Source organism: Pseudophryne corroboree, chromosome 6 (assembly GCF_028390025.1).
Source record: "Pseudophryne corroboree isolate aPseCor3 chromosome 6, aPseCor3.hap2, whole genome shotgun sequence".
Classification (NCBI taxonomy): domain Eukaryota; kingdom Metazoa; phylum Chordata; class Amphibia; order Anura; family Myobatrachidae; genus Pseudophryne; species Pseudophryne corroboree.
This window is the reverse complement of record NC_086449.1, coordinates 287395785-287410038: the sequence shown is the minus strand read 5'-3', so window position 1 is coordinate 287410038 and position 14254 is coordinate 287395785. Positions and strand designations below refer to the sequence as shown.

The 14254-nt window shown below is 41.2% G+C and overlaps 3 pseudogenes; all 3 read right to left on the bottom strand.

Moving 5' to 3' along the window:
- Positions 1-3163: 3163 nt before the first annotated feature.
- On the bottom strand, positions 3164-3281 carry LOC134937756 (5S ribosomal RNA; annotated as a pseudogene).
- A 2882-nt stretch (positions 3282-6163) lies between these two features.
- On the bottom strand, positions 6164-6281 carry LOC134938536 (5S ribosomal RNA; annotated as a pseudogene).
- Positions 6282-12498: 6217 nt separating this feature from the next.
- LOC134937813 (5S ribosomal RNA) lies at positions 12499-12616 on the bottom strand (annotated as a pseudogene).
- Between the last annotated feature and the right edge of the window lie 1638 nt (positions 12617-14254).

Here is a 14254-nt window from a genome sequence, read left to right as displayed (position 1 = left end):
TAGGTTGCATTTAGCGTAAAGAATCGCTCCTGCAGATGTACTTTGATTTATGTGAAACCTGTGTGCATCCTTCCATTGGATGTACAGTACTGTATTGGAGAGAAAAAAAAAATGTTAAAGTGAATGTCACGGGAACACATTAAAAATAAGGTTGGCACTTCCTTCCCATTGGTGTTGGTTTACAGTATGCCGTAGTGTACTCGGACGCTCATGTAATTGCATTTCAAAGGCACAGTATTTTCCATCGTCTCCCCCCTACCCCCATCGCCCTTCCCCCCTGGGGGCCTGCACAGGGAGGAAATTCAGGTCCTGTGCAATGCACAAACGCTGAAGATCTACAGTACTGTTTTGCTTAGTTGGTAGCGCCAGAATACAGTACACTCATTTCATTCACGCTGTTTGGGTGCATTTAGCGTAAAGAATCGCTCCTGCAGATGTACTTTGATTTATGTGAAACCTGTGTGCATCCTTCCATTGACTGTCTTACAATGGAAATAAAATAATACAGTGCATTATTACAGAAAAAAAAAAAAAAAAAAAAGAAAGAAAGCACATCATGTCTCGAACCCTGGACCCCCAGTGAGGGAGGTGGGAGCCTTCACCCCTAGCCCACGACGCCTCATGAGAGATTTCTAATTTCATGTGTGAAAGTACTGCAAACAGCGCCCAGCCCTCGCCCCATTGCTGTTGGTTTATGCCTTAGAGGACTCGGACGCTCGCATTTGTAAAGCACGGTGTTTTCCTCCGCCTCCTGCTAGTCCTCCATTCCCATTATGCATTAGCGAACTCAGACGCTCATACAGTATATTTTATATTTTAAAAAGCACGGTGTTTATACATTGTACTGTACATTATTCCTTTTACACAATTACTGTAGTTGCGTCTCCATACACATACAGTACTGTACTCCATACTTTTTCCACCGCTTCCCGTTACGCCTACAGTATTGCCAGAGCTGTAGATCAATCCGCCGCTATACTGTACGATCGAAAGTACTGGATTAGTGGAGCATTAGCCACACAGTGGTGGAGATGTGTAATGCATGATGAGTATCTAGATCGTCTCAACGCGCCTGCCTGTGATTAAACTCAGCTATCGCCTTAGCGTGGCTAAACGCCCGTCTCGGCGGAGAAACAGTCAAGATAAAGTTGGCTACATCTGTATATACATACATATATATATATATATATATATATATATATATGTGTGTATACAGGAACAAACGAGGCGGCACTCAAAGGCTTTGCAATGCAAAAAACGTGTATTGGTGGCTCCTGACGTAGTAATCTACGAAACATGCTGATGCCTTGCTTGCCAGACGCTTGATCTTCTCCACTTGCACTGCACAGGCTCCCTGAGTTCGTGACGCGGTGTACTGACGGGTACGATCTGGAAAATATTCAGCCGGCGCGGTGTAAGGTCCCGGGTCCATGTGTCAGCGATATACAGTTTTGCCATTGTGGAATGTATTATACCATCTGCTAACCTGCCCACGGTGTGGGTTGTTCAGGGTACGAGTTCTGTAGAATTACTTGATGTTTTTATTTCATTTGTGTTTTTAAATAAAAATTGATCTGCACTATGAGCGCATACTCTTCACTCTCTATTCTATATATATATATATATATATATATATAGGGTGAACTAACAGCGCCAAAATATAGTAGAAAGCAATTTTTTCACAGTATGTCTATTATATTCCCCAGTACAATGTCTAATCTCTAAACACCACTCCCCTTTCTTTTTGGGGCGTCTGCTAGATCTTAAATAAAACCTACACTTGTACGTGTGTAGGATGAAGAGAATTTGGGAAATGCAGATAAGATCGGAGCAACCACCGGTGGTAAAAACTATATGAGACTAAAAATATAAATTTAAAAGCAAAAGCGGGGTTTATTTATAACGAACGTAATTTGTTAAAAAGTTCTTTTAGACATAAAAGGCAACATACATGAAATGCTTGTTTTTTTTTTAAAAAAGTTAGAAAATCGTATAAAAGCATTCAAAAAAGCATTCAAAAAAGACATAGAGATAATAATAAATATGAAGGCAATAAGAATAGGTGCTAAAAAAAAAAGGTCCTCGTACTCATAAAATAAGTACCATAGGAGACAATTGTGTATCTAAAATTAGCTAAAAAAAGAGATCCGATAAATAGAAAAAACAGCTTAACTTGAGGATTTTCAGTAGTAGCAGGAATCACCCAACGCGTTTAGTCTGGTCTGACTTCATCAAGGGGTAATGAGCACAGTGGGACACATCATCTATTTATACCCCTATGGGTCAGGAAGTGATTAGTGACATCACTTCCTGTGATACATTGGTGTTAGTGTGAACAGGATACAAAAAATATTAATACGTTTCAAGAACACATAATAAATGAAATCAACAATGAGGGAGGCTGTATATATGGTGAAGCGCTTGACTTGCGCTTAGAAATTGTGTACAGAGTCTCTGTAGATCGTAAAAGACCTCAGAACTTGTTTAAGTCCGGTATATGACGCTAAACGCGTCATTTCCGCCCCACTTCCGGTGTCCGTGGTTTCCTTCCGCGCATGCGCCGGTCACTTTGAAGGGAAGTGCGGCGGCCATTTTCTCAGAGTCCGTGGGATATGACAGTAATTCATACTGGAAGCAGATGCCGGCGGCCATATTTTCATGGATTGTATTCATGTAGTTAGATAGATCGGATATGCTAACTCCGTCTCCGCACAGGAAGCCACATATGCAAATAGGAAGAACTAGAGTCAGTACATATATATGATTCTGAAATCATATATCGTTAGTGTTTCACATATAAATAACACAGATTGGGTATATAGTATATTTTAACTGTCATTCATAACCCTAATCTGTTGAATGTAAAATAAAGTGATTCTCCTATGAAAGTGACATCCATTTGCGACGTCAAGCATGTTCTGTAGGTGTATATCGGTTAGTAAAAATAGGATGAATTTAAATGAATTTAAATGAATAGAGGGAGGATCATACGGTGAGACTTATATTTATAATTATATAATTATATTTAAAAGTATATAGGCATACATTATGAACCGAGGACTTAATAGCTTTAAATACAGAGATGATATACGGAGGGGGTAAAAAAAAGGGGGGGGGGAGAATTGTAAAAAGATGCAGAAACAGCACGCCCCTGATCTAGTTGTTATTACAGTACCCGGTCTTCTTGGGAAGTTCCCTTACCCAGTACTGGCCGGGCCAACACTGCTTGGCTTCCAAGATCGGACGAATTTGGGCATATCCAGTGTGGTATGACTGTAATCTGATGTCAGGGTAGTGGAAGAGGTGGTCCAGAAGTTGGGGAGCCAAAGCTCCGTATTCCAACCCGGACTTAGCCAGAAAAAAGGCAGGTGGATAATGTCAGGAGTTTGGGATTAGGAGTACAGGCTTACGTTTATAGAAAGGGGGCTATTTCGTAGCCTTCATTCAGTCCGTCCGGATGAAGAGATTTAATTTCGTGTATCTGGATACACGAAGTGAAATCTCTTCATCCGGACGGACTGAATGAAGGCTACGAAATAGCCAGTACTGGGTAAGGGAACTTCCCAAGAAGACCGGGTACTGTAATAACAACTAGATCAGGGACGTGCTGTTTTTGCATCTTTTTACAATTCTTCCCCCCCCTTTTTTTTTACCCCCTCCGTATATCATCTCTGTATTTAAAGCTATTAAGTCCTCGGTTCATAATGTATGCCTATATACTTTTAAATATAATTATAAATATAAGTCTCACCGTATGATCCTCCCTCTATTCATTTAAATTCATCCTATTTTTACTAACCGATATACACATACAGATCATCCTTGACGTCGCAAATGGATGTCACTTTCATAGGAGAATCACTTTATTTTACATTCAACAGATTAGGGTTATGAATGACAGTTAAAATATACTATATACCCAATCTGTGTTATTTATATGTGAAACACTAACGATATATGATTTCAGAATCATATATATGTACTGACTCTCGTTCTTCCTATTTGCATATGTGGCTTCCTGTGCGGAGACGGAGTTAGCATATCCGATCTATCTAACTACATGAATACAATCCATGAAAATATGGCCGCCGGCATCTGCTTCCAGTATGAATTACTGTCATATCCCACGGACTCTGAGAAAATGGCCGCCGCACTTCCCTTCAAAGTGACCGGCGCATGCGCGGAAGGAAACCACGGACACCGGAAGTGGGGCGGAAATGACGCGTTTAGCGTCATATACCGGACTTAAACAAGTTCTGAAGTCTTTTATGATCTACAGAGACTCTGTACACAATTTCTAAGCGCAAGTCAAGCGCTTCACCATATATACAGCCTCCCTCATTGTTGATTTCATTTATTATGTGTTCTTGAAACGTATTAGTATTTTTTGTATCCTGTTCACACTAACACCAATGTATAACAGGAAGTGATGTCACTAATCACTTCCTGACCCATAGGGGTATAAATAGATGATGTGTCCCACTGTGCTCATTACCCCTTGATGAAGTCAGACCAGACGAAACGCGTTGGGTGATTCCTGCTACTACTGAAAATCCTCAAATTAAGCTGTTTTTTCTATTTATCGGATCTCTTTTTTTAGCTAATTTTAGATACACAATTATCTCCTATGGTACTTATTTTATGAGTACGAGGACCTTTTTTTAGCACCTATTCTTATTGCCTTCATATTTATTATTATCTCTATGTCTTTTTTGAATGCTTTTTTGAATGTTTTATACGATTTTCTAACTTTTTTTTTAAAAACAAGCATTTCATGTATGTTGCCTTTTATGTCTAAAAGAACTTTTTAACAAATTACGTTCATTATAAATAAACCCCGCTTTTGCTTTTAAATTTATATTTTTAGTCTCATATAGTTTTTACCACCGGTGGTCGCTCCGATCTTATCTGCATTTCCCAAATATATATATATATATATATATTAGTGATGTGCACCGGACATTTTTCGGGTTTTGTGTTTTGGTTTTGGATTCGGTCCAGCGGCCGTGTTTTGGATTAGGACGCGTTTTGGCAAAACCTCCCTGAAATTTTTTTGTCGGATTCGGGTATGTTTTGGATTCAGGTGTTTTTTTCAAAAAACCCTAAAAAACAGCTTAAATCATAGAATTTGGGGGTCATTTTGATCCCATAGTATTATTAACCTCAATAACCATAATTTCCACTCATTTCCAGTCTGTTCTGAACACCTCACACCTCAAAATATTATTTTTAGTCCTAAAATTTGCACCGAGGTCGCTGGATGGCTAAGCTAAGCGACACAAGTGGCCGACACAAACACCTGGCCCATCTAGGAGTGGCACTGCAGTAAGAGAAAAAGAAGGACCTGGCACCGGTATAAATTGTAATGGAATGGAAAAGAGGCCAAAGTGGACAGATATTGAGAAGGAAAACGCTTTCTCAATTATGGTCCTTATTGGCGGTGCGCCCAGAGCTAGAAAGTATCTGTACATACACACGGAGAGAAAGAAAGCTCTGGTGTGGGCGCACTCTTAGGGGAAAAAAATCAAAAAAATATATATATATATAATTTTTTTTGAAAAATGAATAGAAAAAGTTGTAAAAGCAATATTTATTAGCAAATTGATTAAAAGTTATTAGTTATCCCACTATGATCAGAAAGTGTCTAGGTGTTGGTTAATATGAAATTAAATTATTATTTTGTATTATACTTTATTGGAAATAACCAACAGAGGTATAAGACAGCAGGAGACAAAGAGAAAAAGAAAGAAATGTTCTGGTCTCGTTAATCACACAAGATAGATTAGAAGGGTTGCAGACACTGGCTAGTCTAGCAACCGTTTCTCCTGACCAGCACAGAAATTCTGTGTTACTGACAACAGAGAGATCCAATAATATATCTTTGAAAGACCAATACAATGGTCAATGTCGGACAAATTACTGATCACCAGATATACCATCAATCACAAATTGAAATTTAGAGACACATCTGACCATTTTTGGAGCATAATGCAGACATAGCCATGCTGGATGGAAAAGAAGAGCAGAAGGAAAAGGAAAAGCAGAGAGGAGGGGAAAGAAAAAACGGGTACGTTTGGAAAAGACAGGAGAGGGGGTATAGAGGTGAAAAAGTGGTGATCCTGCTGTTGGTGTCCACCCTTCTAATGAAGGGGAATAGTGTCCTTCTCTACAACACCAGGTATTCCCAAAAAGTCTCCTTTGAGGTACTGACCCGGCCCAACGCTGCTTAGCTTCCAAGATCGGACGAGATCGGGCATTAACAGTGTGGTATGATAGTAGAGAGGCTATCTACCAATGAGAGTGCACCTATATAAGAGGAGTGAAGAAGAATGGGGAAAAGGGGGGAAGTGCAGTAATGGTGTGGATCTGCTTTCCTCGTTAGGCGGGGGGACTCATCTACCTGATGGCAAATGATACCCCTGGATCGAGGATGAGAGTCCACAGAAAAAGGCTGGGTCAGTGAAAAGAGGGTCTGGGAGGAGTGGAAAAATGATAGAGTTGAGGGTAACGGATAGATTGTCCAAGGGAGGAGGATGGCGTGCCTGTTGTCTCTATATAGGAAAAATTAGCATGCCATGCACAATACACAAAGATTGATGGACGGTTCCTGGGAAACTGGAACCAACTGCGTCCTGTGCCTAGGCACTAGGTAGTGTGATGGTGTAAATTCACAGTTTTAGCACAAGGTTAGCATGTTGTCTGAAGCATATACAGATAAATTACTAAGTCATATAATTAGATGTCAGATAGGCCACAGACTATGCGGTAGGTGGAGAACCACCAAATTGGAATTACTACGTCTCTATACCATGATTGTGATTAACATCTATGAGGTAAAAGACAAACAGGTTTGATACTCATGATAGGTGTAAATCCAACTCCAGGAACCTCTGGTAATCAGTGAATATGTCTGAAGGAATCTCCTGCTGGGATCCCGTGAATTAGCACAAGGTTAGCATGTTGTCTGAAGCATATACAGATAAATTGCTAAGTCATATAATTAGATGTCAGATAGGCCACAGACTATGCGGTAGGTGGAGAACCACCAAATTGGAATTACTACGTCTCTATACCATGATTGTGATTAACATCTATGAGGTAAAAGACAAACAGGTTTGATACTCATGATAGGTGTAAATCCAACTCCAGGAACCTCTGGTAATCAGTGAATATGTCTGAAGGAATCTCCTGCTGGGATCCCGTGAAAACGCGTTTCACCCGCTGGGCTTGTTCACTTCCAGGATCTCAGGTTCCTTGTCTCGATGTAAGGTTTAAAAACCCTGTCAATTAGGGTAGCAGCCAATCACATTTTGCTCACCGCTATTAGACAGCTGTGCGAGCGCGTTCCCTGTATGTGCCGGGTGACGTCAGCGACACGTGACTGACGTGAGCGGCACATGACCGGAGTGCGGTCATATGGGCAGGGAGAATGTGCACGTAGGGAAATACCTAACGTGATGACGTCTGCGACGCATGTCGAGGGTGTAGCAAAGGAAGGGATGATGCGCCGATGAGTATGCGCAGGGGAAAGGGGGAGGAAAACCTGGCTGACGTATTTATGATGAGCTCCAAGGCGCCATATTATACAAGGGTATGCCAGTATTAGACGAGGGATCTATGTGTTGCCATGGTAACCCGGGCGCACGAGGTGACAACTCGTGTTATAAATAAAATGAAAAAGAACATGGTAAACCTTGAATTATTAAAAATTGATGAAAAATAAGTAAATAATAATTGAAATTAATAAAGATGATGAAAATAAAATTAAATAGAAATTAATGAAAAGGGTTATCAGAAATAGTTTAAAGAGTTTGATTGTTATGGAGGATTAGCAGAAATTGTGGTGAATGGGTAACAGGAGCGTGCTAAGTTGCAATGTGAAGTGCTGCAGAGGATGAAAAAGGATGAGGGAATGAATGGGGTAAACTGTGTGTGAGTGCTGCTACCGAAGTAGGGATTGATGGTGTGGGGGATAGGGGGTAAGACCCACCATTTTCAGGGGGGGATATAAGTATGATGCACGTGAATGAAAATGATTAAGTGAGTGTGTGCAACATTGAGTTAATGATGTTGGGAGTGATAGTGAGAGTGGGGAAAGTGACAAGGATGGGGTGGAGGGGGGAATTGGTGATAGAAATTGAAAAATGTGAAGAAAATAGTGTGATGGTGAGAAATAAGTGGGGTGACTGGGAGGGAATGGATGAGTAAATAATTAGTATTGAGGATGGTGGTGGGTATTTCATAGAAAAGCACCAAAATTAATATTTTCATTGAGGCCAGCAGGTCTTAGGGTGCCAAGGCGAAAAATCCATTCACTCTCTTTTTTATACAATTCTTTGGTCATGTCACCTCCTCGTATTCCCAAATGAATACGGTCCAGGCCAAAGACTTTGAAGTCTTTTATCTGACCTTTATGTTGCACGTGGAAGTGTCTGGCAACCGTAGTGAGTTGTCTCATGCGTGCCAGATCTTTAGAAGCATTACGTATATTGCCCAGATGCTCAAGGATCCTCTCTTTCAGTTTTCGTGATGTCATGCCGACATATTTAATATTGCAACTGCAAGTGATACAGTAAATTACCGCCTGGGTATTACAATTGAAAAAATGTGGTATTGTGGTTGGTTGTCCGTACTTATCTGTGACCCCATTGGTTCGGAATATGTGTGTACAGGCCTTACATTGGCCACACGGAAAGGAACCTATTATGGTCGGCTTCCTAGGTATTGTAGGTAATAGGTGACTTCGAACTAAACGGTCTTTGATGTTTTTGGATCTACGCCAACTCATTTGTATGGATGGGCCCACAGCGGATGATAGATCTGGATCCAAACGGAGTATGGGAATGTGTTTGGTTATGGCATCTTGAAGCATCTTCCACTCCGGACAGAAGGTTCCTATGAATCTTATAGGATCTGTATCTTCTGAAATTGTCTGTTTGGCCCTAAAAATAAGTTGCTCTCTCTTGACAGCAATAGTGGACTGGTAGGCTCTTTTTAATGATCGTTTGCTGTAGCCTCGGGCCAAAAGGCGATTGGTAAGTTCCCAGCTCTTGATTTGGAAAATATGATCCTCAGAGCAATTGCGTCGGAGTCGGAGGTATTCTCCTTTGGGTATGTTCTCAATGGTAGGCGGAAAGTGAGAGCTGGTTTGAAAGAGGAGACTGTTGGTTGCAGTCTCCTTTCTATATAGTTCTGTTTCTAGATACCCCGTATGTGACCTGTAGATGTTCAAATCAAGAAAGGGAACCTGCTTGGGGCTGATGGTATGAGTCAGATTGATGTTCAAATCATTGGAATTCAACAATGCAATAAAATCGATTAAGAGTTCCTTATCTCCATTCCAGATGATGAAAACATCATCTATGTACCTCAGCCACAAGTCCACGTGTGAGGTGTATTTCTCATTTGCATGGTTGAAAACGTGGAAGTGCTCCCACCACCCTAAAAACAGGTTGGCATACGTTGGGGCGCATGCTGCGCCCATGGCTGTTCCCCTTATTTGGAGAAAAAATTGGTCCTGGAACACGAAGTAGTTCTTAGACAGGACAAAATCCAATAATGTTAGAAGAAAATCCGAGAAATCATTGGCTCCTCCTTGGTCTAGATAATACTTGACCGCTGTGATCCCCTGGTGATGATTAATGCTGGAATAAAGTGATTCCACGTCCAATGTTACTAATAAGAGATTATCACTACAGTGTACATTATGGATTTTACGTAGTAGATCAGCTGTGTCCTGCAAATAAGAAGGTAAGGCAAGGACATAGTCACGAAGGTGAAGATCAAGGAACCGGCTCGGTTGTTCCAGGAGGCCCCCATTTCCAGACATAATGGGTCTTCCAGGCGGTGTAGAGGCATCCTTGTGTATCTTCGGAAGTAAGTAGAAAGTTGGCGTTCTTGGATTCTGGGTAGTCAGGTATTTCTGTTCAGATCTAGAGATTGTGCCATTTGTTATCGCCCGTTGTATTATTAGATTATAGGCAGTTGAAAATCTAGTGGTAGGATCGTTGAGGAGTTTTTTGTAGCAGGAAGTATTGAGGAGTTGACGATGAGCCTCAGCGATATACATATCTCGTGGCCAAATCACAATGTTTCCGCCTTTGTCAGATGGTTTGAAAATCACATCATGCCAGGTTTCCAATTCTTGTAATGCTTTGCGTTCTTTAAATTTAAGATTCTTAGGGAAGTGATAGAGGCCCTGTCGGCTTTTGGCATAGATATTGTCAAATTCCTTGGAGACTTGATTAAGAAAAACCCTAATTTCCGGGTTATTAGTGTCAGGAGGAAAGAAGGTAGATTTGGATCTACATTGAGGTCTAGGATGAGTCGGTGCATCGGTACTCGATTCTGCCTGTAATTCTTCCAGTTCTTGAATGGCATTTAAATCGTCAGAGGAAAGGCATGACTCACTATCGTCAGATAGTTGCCCCTCTTGACGTTTAGAGAAAAACTTCTTTAGTAGGAGCTTCCTACCAAATAATCTTAAGTCTTTCTCCCAGGAGAATCGATTAAAAGATCTGGATGGAGAGAAAGAGAGGCCTTTACTGAGTACTGCCATGTGATCAGGGGAAAGGGGCCGGGTAGATAGATTGATAACTTGCAATAAGCTCGATTGGTCCGAGGTTATCTCGTTGCCTTTCTCTGCCGGGCCGGATATCGTGATGTCCTGGATGTGTCCCAGTCCGAGTTTCGACCGTCGCGTCTTCTTTCCCCCTCTCCTTGTTTTCCTCGTGTTTTGACGCGGCCTCTTGATCTCTGACCTTGATCTAAAAAATGGGGGTGGAAGTTATCAGTTTCTTCGAAAGTTTCACTTGCCGAATCTCCACTAGTCGAAGATTCAAATTCCGAGAAGGTGGGATCTTCTCTTGGTTTACGATTCCGATTTGGAGGTGTAGGATTCCACCTAAAAATGTCCCCCTTAGCAAAATCTTGTTTATCACGAATGAATTTGGTCCTTTTACGATCCACTATAGTTTGTTCATACAACTCAAATTCCTTCTTATGTTTTTCGAAGGCTGCCTGGAAGGGTAGATCTTTTTCCCATGATTCTAGTATTTTACCAGTTTCCTCTATTTCTTTCTCTACCTGGTCGAGTAACAACGTGTCATGTTTCACCAATAGGTGAAGTAATTCATGTGAGCACTTAAGTAGGGCCGCTTCCCATTCACTTTTCAAGTTATCACTTGCAAGGGGAAAGGAGGGGAAAACCTTCGGTCTAAGGCCACGGGGCACGATCTTATGTTTAATGTAATTCTCTAATGTTGTAACATCCCATGAGAGCCGTGTCCTCTTCTGCAAGTTCCTCTGTAACTTGAGAAAAGGAGTACGCCAATCTAAGTTGGGAGTGGTGTGTTCATAGGTGTCCGAGAAAGGGTCTACAATGTTGGTTTTCAGGCGTTTTGACAATTCATTTTTTAGTGAAAAAGTGGACATACTGGGTTGGCAGACTTCTTATGAATATGAGTATTGAGCCCCTTTTCTTGTTATGAGATATAAGGGGGCTGACTGGCAGTCACAAAGACTGGGGAGCAAAAGTGGCTGCTAAAAGAGATCAAGGGGATAAGAATATAGATATGATAAGAATATAAAGGATTGATCAAACAAAAGAGACCGTGCCTTGGTCAGAGACTGTATTTATCCTACAGCATAGACATTTGGTAGCAAGAGAAAAAGAAGGACCTGGCACCGGTATAAATTGTAATGGAATGGAAAAGAGGCCAAAGTGGACAGATATTGAGAAGGAAAACGCTTTCTCAATTATGGTCCTTATTGGCGGTGCGCCCAGAGCTAGAAAGTATCTGTACATACACACGGAGAGAAAGAAAGCTCTGGTGTGGGCGCACTCTTAGGGGAAAAAATCAAAAAAATATATATATATATAATTTTTTTTTGAAAAATGAATAGAAAAAGTTGTAAAAGCAATATTTATTAGCAAATTGATTAAAAGTTATTAGTTATCCCACTATGATCAGAAAGTGTCTAGGTGTTGGTTAATATGAAATTAAATTATTATTTTGTATTATACTTTATTGGAAATAACCAACAGAGGTATAAGACAGCAGGAGACAAAGAGAAAAAGAAAGAAATGTTCTGGTCTCGTTAATCACACAAGATAGATTAGAAGGGTTGCAGACACTGGCTAGTCTAGCAACCGTTTCTCCTGACCAGCACAGAAATTCTGTGTTACTGACAACAGAGAGATCCAATAATATATCTTTGAAAGACCAATACAATGGTCAATGTCGGACAAATTACTGATCACCAGATATACCATCAATCACAAATTGAAATTTAGAGACACATCTGACCATTTTTGGAGCATAATGCAGACATAGCCATGCTGGATGGAAAAGAAGAGCAGAAGGAAAAGGAAAAGCAGAGAGGAGGGGAAAGAAAAAACGGGTACGTTTGGAAAAGACAGGAGAGGGGGTATAGAGGTGAAAAAGTGGTGATCCTGCTGTTGGTGTCCACCCTTCTAATGAAGGGGAATAGTGTCCTTCTCTACAACACCAGGTATTCCCAAAAAGTCTCCTTTGAGGTACTGACCCGGCCCAACGCTGCTTAGCTTCCAAGATCGGACGAGATCGGGCATTAACAGCGTGGTATGATAGTAGAGAGGCTATCTACCAATGAGAGTGCACCTATATAAGAGGAGTGAAGAAGAATGGGGAAAAGGGGGGAAGTGCAGTAATGGTGTGGATCTGCTTTCCTCGTTAGGCGGGGGGACTCATCTACCTGATGGCAAATGATACCCCTGGATCGAGGATGAGAGTCCACAGAAAAAGGCTGGGTCAGTGAAAAGAGGGTCTGGGAGGAGTGGAAAAATGATAGAGTTGAGGGTAACGGATAGATTGTCCAAGGGAGGAGGATGGCGTGCCTGTTGTCTCTATATAGGAAAAATTAGCATGCCATGCACAATACACAAAGATTGATGGACGGTTCCTGGGAAACTGGAACCAACTGCGTCCTGTGCCTAGGCACTAGGTAGTGTGATGGTGTAAATTCACAGTTTTAGCACAAGGTTAGCATGTTGTCTGAAGCATATACAGATAAATTACTAAGTCATATAATTAGATGTCAGATAGGCCACAGACTATGCGGTAGGTGGAGAACCACCAAATTGGAATTACTACGTCTCTATACCATGATTGTGATTAACATCTATGAGGTAAAAGACAAACAGGTTTGATACTCATGATAGGTGTAAATCCAACTCCAGGAACCTCTGGTAATCAGTGAATATGTCTGAAGGAATCTCCTGCTGGGATCCCGTGAATTAGCACAAGGTTAGCATGTTGTCTGAAGCATATACAGATAAATTGCTAAGTCATATAATTAGATGTCAGATAGGCCACAGACTATGCGGTAGGTGGAGAACCACCAAATTGGAATTACTACGTCTCTATACCATGATTGTGATTAACATCTATGAGGTAAAAGACAAACAGGTTTGATACTCATGATAGGTGTAAATCCAACTCCAGGAACCTCTGGTAATCAGTGAATATGTCTGAAGGAATCTCCTGCTGGGATCCCGTGAAAACGCGTTTCACCCGCTGGGCTTGTTCACTTCCAGGATCTCAGGTTCCTTGTCTCGATGTAAGGTTTAAAAACCCTGTCAATTAGGGTAGCAGCCAATCACATTTTGCTCACCGCTATTAGACAGCTGTGCGAGCGCGTTCCCTGTATGTGCCGGGTGACGTCAGCGACACGTGACTGACGTGAGCGGCACATGACCGGAGTGCGGTCACATGGGCAGGGAGAATGTGCACGTAGGGAAATACCTAACGTGATGACGTCTGCGACGCATGTCGAGGGTGTAGCAAAGGAAGGGATGATGCGCCGATGAGTATGCGCAGGGGAAAGGGGGAGGAAAACCTGGCTGACGTATTTATGATGAGCTCCAAGGCGCCATATTATACAAGGGTATGCCAGTATTAGACGAGGGATCTATGTGTTGCCATGGTAACCCGGGCGCACGAGGTGACAACTCGTGTTATAAATAAAATGAAAAAGAACATGGTAAACCTTGAATTATTAAAAATTGATGAAAAATAAGTAAATAATAATTGAAATTAATAAAGATGATGAAAATAAAATTAAATAGAAATTAATGAAAAGGGTTATCAGAAATAGTTTAAAGAGTTTGATTGTTATGGAGGATTAGCAGAAATTGTGGTGAATGGGTAACAGGAGCGTGCTAAGTTGCAATGTGAAGTGCTGCAGAGGATGAAAAAGGATGAGGGAATGAATG